The sequence below is a fragment of the Peromyscus californicus genome, unplaced genomic scaffold (genome assembly GCF_007827085.1).
Source record: "Peromyscus californicus insignis strain IS unplaced genomic scaffold, ASM782708v3 Scaffold_8__1_contigs__length_139910024, whole genome shotgun sequence".
NCBI lineage: Eukaryota > Metazoa > Chordata > Mammalia > Rodentia > Cricetidae > Peromyscus > Peromyscus californicus.
In genome coordinates this window covers 137,392,551-137,398,550 of record NW_026294606.1, presented here as the reverse complement: position 1 = coordinate 137,398,550, position 6,000 = coordinate 137,392,551, and the positions used below count along the sequence as shown (strand labels likewise).

Sequence of the window (6,000 nt, the reverse complement as noted above, 5' to 3'; positions counted from 1 at the left end):
ATCAGACTGGGTCCTATAGCTGTGTTCTGACATCCAATAAGAATAAAATGTCTTATAAATTGAGTGTAAATGTTTGTTGAATGAAGCACAAATCACATCCAAGAACAATCCAGGGAACAAAATACACCTGAGGTAAAAGGCCCTCTGCCTTTTTCCCTGGAGCCTCCCTCATAGTTCCCCAAGGCATTGCTCACCATGCATCATTCTTTCGACCGTGATCCAACACTATGTTGTTGTTTATTTTTTCTACTCTTTTCTCTTTACTCTTTTGGGGGGTCCCACCACCCAGCTCCCAAATAAATGCACACATGGAGGCTTATTCTTAATTACAAAAGCCCAGCCTTAGCTTGGATTGTTTTTTGCCAGCTTTTCTTGACTTAATTTATCCCATCTACCTTTTGCCTCTGGGCTTTTTCTTATTTTTTCTTCTATGTATCTTACTTTCACTCTTACTCTGCAGCTGGCTGTGTGGCTGGGAGGCTGGCTGGTTCCTAGCGTCCTCCTCTCCTTGTTCTCTTGCTCTTCCTTCTCCTCCCAGATTTCTCCTTCTATTTATTCTCTCTGCCTGCCAGCCCATTCTATCCTTTTTCCTGCCTTGCTATTGGCCATTCAGCTCTTTATTAGACTATCAGGTGTTTTAGACAGGCACAGTAACACAGCTTCACAAAGTTAAACACATGCAACATAAACAAATGCAACACATCTTTGCATCATTAAACAAATGTTCCATAGTACAAACAAATATAACACACCTTAAAATAATATTCCACAACACTGTGTAGATTTATTCATTTTTATTTTGTGTGTATGGGGTTTTCTTGCTTGTACATCTGTGCACCATGCACATGCAGTATCTGTAGAAGCCAGAGAGGGTGTCAGATCTTAAGGAACTGGAATTATAGCACGCTACCATGTGGGTACTGGGAACCCAACCCTGGTCCTCTGTGTGAACAAGTGCTCTTACCTCTGAGCCTTCTCTCTAGCCCCACCCTAATTGCTTCTTTTTTTTTTTTTTGGTTTTTCGAGACAGGGTTTCTCTGTGTAGTTTTGCGCCTTTCCTGGAACTCACTTTGTAGACCAGGCTGGCCTCGAACTCACAGAGATCCACCTGCCTCTGCCTCCCAAGTGCTGGGATTAAAGGCGTGCGCCATCACCGCCCGGCCCTAATTGCTTCTTAACAGTTTACATTTCATGTTTGTTTTTTTTATGAATGATTATAATGGTATTGCATTCATTTTTATTTATTATTATTATTAGTGTTTTTATTTATTTATTATAGTGTGTATGTGAGTGTATGTGTGTGGGGTGTTGTATGTGTGTGTGTGCTCACAAATGCTCGTGAATTCAGAGGAGAACTCTAAAGAGTCAGCTCTCTTCTTCAACCTTCTCTCACCAAGTACCAGAAAGCCATCCTAGGATGCTCATAAAAGCAGTGAAAAGTCTGAAAGAAGCAGTGAAGATTCTGAGGAGGAGCTTGCATTTGTTCAAAGAGCCTTGACCTCCTGGACTGATAGAGAGGGAACTATTCACATGGAAGCCTATTATATACTAACCCTATGCTAGAAAAACAAGGTCTTTGTATTAAGCCAGGTCTGAAAATAAAGCCAACAAGAATAGAAGCTTGAAAAAGAAACACAGAGGGACCAATGTGAGTCCCCCATATCCAACCATGACTGAAACTACTGAGCATTTCAATAATGTAAGCCAATAAATCCCCCTTTTCTGGTTATCTTCTCCTTCTCCTCCTCCTCCTCCTCCTCCTCCTCCTCCTCTTCTCCTTCTTTTTTTTTTTTTTTGAGTCAGGGTTTCTCTGTGTAACCCTGGCTGTCCTGGAACTCACTCTGTAGACCAGGCTGGCCTCGAACTCACAGAGATCCTCCTGCCCTTGAACTCACAGAGATCCATCTGCCTCCCACTTCTGGATCAAAGGTGTGTGCCACCACTGCCCAGCATTCTGGTTAACTATTTTAAATTGGGTTTTTATCACTTAAGCCAGAAAACATGATGGCTAGTGCATCCAGGAATTAAACAACAAAAATGAAATATATTTATAAGGTTCTTAAATGCTTCCAATAGAAACCTAAATCAGAGAAGGCATTCCAGAAAAACAAATTATTGTCTTTTGGTAAAACTCACTGCCTATCTTTTTGTGCGGTGGGTGAGGACTGAGGAGAATGAGGCTGTACTACATCATTTTCATTGTTATTTGCATTTCTACTTTGGGAATCAATTCAGCAAATTTGTGTCAGGTGTTTTTGCACCTCAGCATCTTGACACCTGTAAGAGCAATAATTAAACGCCAATCTTCTACTCGGTGCAGAGGGGAAGAGAGCAGAAACGGGGAAAAAACTACACCGAGCAAAGACACTGTCAGTCTGGCCTCTAACCATTTGATCACTGAGAAGTCTGAGTATGAGATAAGCTGCCTGTCTCTTCCTGGTCTCTCACCACTGCAGCATTTTAAAGCACTCACTCTGTTCTGGAATGGAAAGTTAGTCAGTTAGGATAAGGTCCTAAGTCCTAGCAAAACACACATGGGCACAGTAATGTGGTTTGACAGTTTCGTGGGATTCACAGCCCTAGTCACAAGTCTGTCTCTAATCACTCGCCGTCTACAGTGATTAGGGTACCAGCTTTTGCTCCGACAAATGGACAGCTCACTGTTCACATGGAAGCCAACTATACTAGTGCTATGCTAGAAAAACAGGGTCCTGGTATTAAACCATGTTCTGGACATTGTAAATTTACTTACTGGTCTAAGTTCTCCACAACAAATCAGAAGAAACTGGGTCCCCTCCTGTTTAGGAATAGTATCTACTTTTTCTTTGAGAACCGTTTGTAACTTTTATTTATTTTCATTTTATGTGTTTTTAAGAGCTCTCCTGTGGCAGTCAAAGAACAACATGCATGAATAAGTTTTCTGTTTCCACCATGTGGGCTCCTGGTGTCAAACACATACACACTGCCTTGGTGTAAAGTGCCTTAATCTACTGACCCAATTCTCCGGTTTTGTAAACATTTAAAGGAAAATTTGTGTGTGGGGGGGGGGGAGGAGTGGGCAAGATGTAATGATTTGGTGAGAAAACAAATTTACAGCTCGTCTTACAAATGTATGTTCTTGTACTTCACCTCACAGGGCTAATATCCAGACATAGATGTTAAATTATAAATAAATACTACTATTAATCTTAACGGCTCTGAGTTGGGCAAAGAGGGGAATGTCTTGAAAATAACAGAAAATAAATAATTCTGAGAAAAAAACACTGCCTTAAAAATCAGAAGACTTGGGGGTAAAAAGAGAGCAGGGGTACTATTAGATGACCAGGAAGGCTGGAGAAAGCAGATAGGACCCATGAGTTTGTGAAAGAGAATACAAAACTAATTGTTTTTCTAATGTCTGACATGGAATTTTTAGGGGGTTTTGGTTTTTGTTTTGTTTTGTTTTTTGCATGTGGTAGATAAGTGCATAAAAATGTAACTCATAGAGAACCTGTAAAATCCAAAGTGAAGCTCCACAGATTCAAAACGGCTGTCCTATTTTCATAAAAGTTCAGGGAGCTGAAAACACTTTGGGTCAGGGAAGGTGTTTGAATGACTACGTCAATCTAGTTGCCTAGCATTTTTTACTTGCAATTGCTTTGCAGAAACGTAATTTTTTATTGAAAAATGATCAGAAGACTTGGGAAATGATATGTTAAGAGAGATTTCTAGACAAAAATCGGTACCAAGACCGCGCTCAGCAAGTTTTATTCGATGCGCTCGACGCTCTTTCGCCGGCGCGACAGCCCCGCTGCAGTAGGAGTCTGCGCTCTGGGCTCGACTGAGGCTCCCTGGTCGCTCGCGCTTTTCTCTCCTTCTCCAAGATGGCGGCGGTCGGCGGCGCTGAGGCGGGATCCGAGAGAGCCGAGTGAAGGTAGCGGCGAGCGGAGCCCCCACCAGACCGGGCCGGACCCCCACCCCGGGGCGGCAACGGCCCCGCCCGGCCTCCACCCACTGCTCTGGCCCCGCGACACCGTCCCGGAGGCACCTCAGGCCCGCTACGGCCTAGCTCGGGGGCCAAGCCGGGGACTGGAGTAGCGGCCGCAGCCGCCCCGGCGTAGGGGCTGGAGCGGGCCGCAGGAGGAAGGCGGCGGGAGCTGTTCAAACGGGGAAGGCGGGAAAGCTGCGGGGCCGGGAGGGGGCGTGCGGCCGCCCCAGGGACCCGCGGCCCGCGCCGCCCCTCCCCCTGCGCCGCCGTCTGGGCGCTCCGGGGCGCCCGAGGCCGTCGGGACGCGGGAACCCGGGTCGGGCGGAGCGCGGCTGGGGACCCGGGGCGCGGGCTGTCTGGGGCTGTCAGGAGGAGAGGTCCCGGGGCGGACGGGAGGGCTGGGCGCGCGGCGAGCCGGAGAGGATGCGGGCAGCTCCCTGCGCTGCGCACAGCTTTGTTGAACTAGCTGTTGCAGCAGACCTGCCCGGGGGTATCACAGAGTGGACCCCGGGAACGGTGGTCTTGGGGGCTGTGCGGATAAACAATCTCGTACTGTGTGTGTTCTTTGCGTGCAACCCAATTTGAACATGCCTTCTTAGTTGGAGTCTCCTCCACACAGGCCCATTTCTCCCTCCAGAACCACTACTTGTAGATTCACTTTATTTTATATCATAAAGAAGAGATGTCTATCACGCACCCTGTCCCTATTTCTAAGCTGCTGGCCGATTCTATTCCCTCGTAGCAAAGTGAATTTTAAAAACTGCATCCGAAGTAAAGCCTGTTGATCGTACATGGCTTGTCGAAATTTGGATCACTGGTCTCGTGGAACTGTGTTGTCAGCCAATCTGTGCAGTGGTCGTAGTTCTGCTTAATTGCATTGCAATGAGAAGATTCAGTGCGCATTCCTGGCTGTGGAGATCTCTGCGGGTTCCAAAGCTGGCAGGGACTGGGAGTGCTGCATAGGTAGGTCCTTGTAAAAGGGTGTGGCAAGAACTCCGAGAGATTCGAGATGGAAGGAAACCCACTGAAATAAGAAGAATTCACCTGCACTATACTAGAAGTAGCAACAAAATTTCAGAAACTGCAAAACAGCTGGATGTGTTTCTTCCTTTTGCCTGCACGGACTGGCAATCTTGAGTTCATGAAAACAACCTTGGAGGAAACTCCCTCCTGGAGGAGACCTTCCTTGCCCAGTTTACTGGGTGGATTTTCTTTATTAATTTTCAATTCTGTATTTTCTGGGATGATGATAATCGTTAGTGATTGCTGGAACTGAGATTACCTCCAGAAAATCATTTTCTGAAACTTTTTTTTAAATAGTTACTTTGAGTTTCCAAAATAACAAAATATGACCTCTGAAGATTTTAAGTTTTTTCATAATTACTTGGTTATCCGAAAAGCTTGTGCCTGAAGGTTGACTTGCAGTTTTACTTCCAAGTGGAGCAACAGCCTGCTTCTTTTTCATATCCTGAAGAAAAGCCTCAGAAGAGCCAATTCACAATTTTCAAATTTCCTAAGCATTCACTTTTTATAATGGCATAAACAGTATTAAATAACGAACTTTTATTTCTACTCTGTTGTCATTTCTCTGCACACTAGGACAAACACTGGATTGAAAATCATCCTGCCTCGTGAAGTTGACAACATCGAATTTTGTAAACTCCAAAATTATGGAATTCAGGAGAATGGGTTTTAGCACCTGTTTTATGTTTGCCAACATTTAATGTAGCTGTTTTCTGATGTGAAAAATCAAACCTAAACTTTTTTCATCTTCATTAACCCTCCCAATTTGCTTTCTACCCCTGAACCTCAAGTTTATCTTGGCTCATATTTGAGACTTGGAAGGAATATTGGGTTCATCTAATCTTGTATAAATGTTGCCTGAACTCTGCTTCCTTTCATACTGCTTGAGACATTTTCCCTCTGGCACTGTCTTTCTCTTATGAGTCAGCCACCGCTGAACCCTTAGCCACGATTCAGCGCCCATCAGTCTACACAGCCTGTGTTCATGGTATTTCTCAAGTTCTAGACTA

At 44.9% G+C, this 6,000-nt stretch overlaps 1 protein-coding gene across 3 annotated transcripts in view; it reads left to right on the top strand.

Moving 5' to 3' along the window:
* Positions 1 to 3,810: 3,810 nt before the first annotated feature.
* Hmgxb4 (HMG-box containing 4) overlaps positions 3,811 to 6,000 on the top strand; it is a 46,895-nt gene continuing 44,705 nt past the window's right edge. For 2 of the 3 annotated variants that reach the window (XM_052726831.1, XM_052726832.1), the window contains exon 1: positions 3,811 to 3,913. The gene's annotated coding sequence lies outside the window, so the exon portion shown is untranslated. The remainder of the gene's footprint in view (positions 3,914 to 6,000) is intronic. The other variant, XM_052726834.1, reaches the window with a different exon arrangement.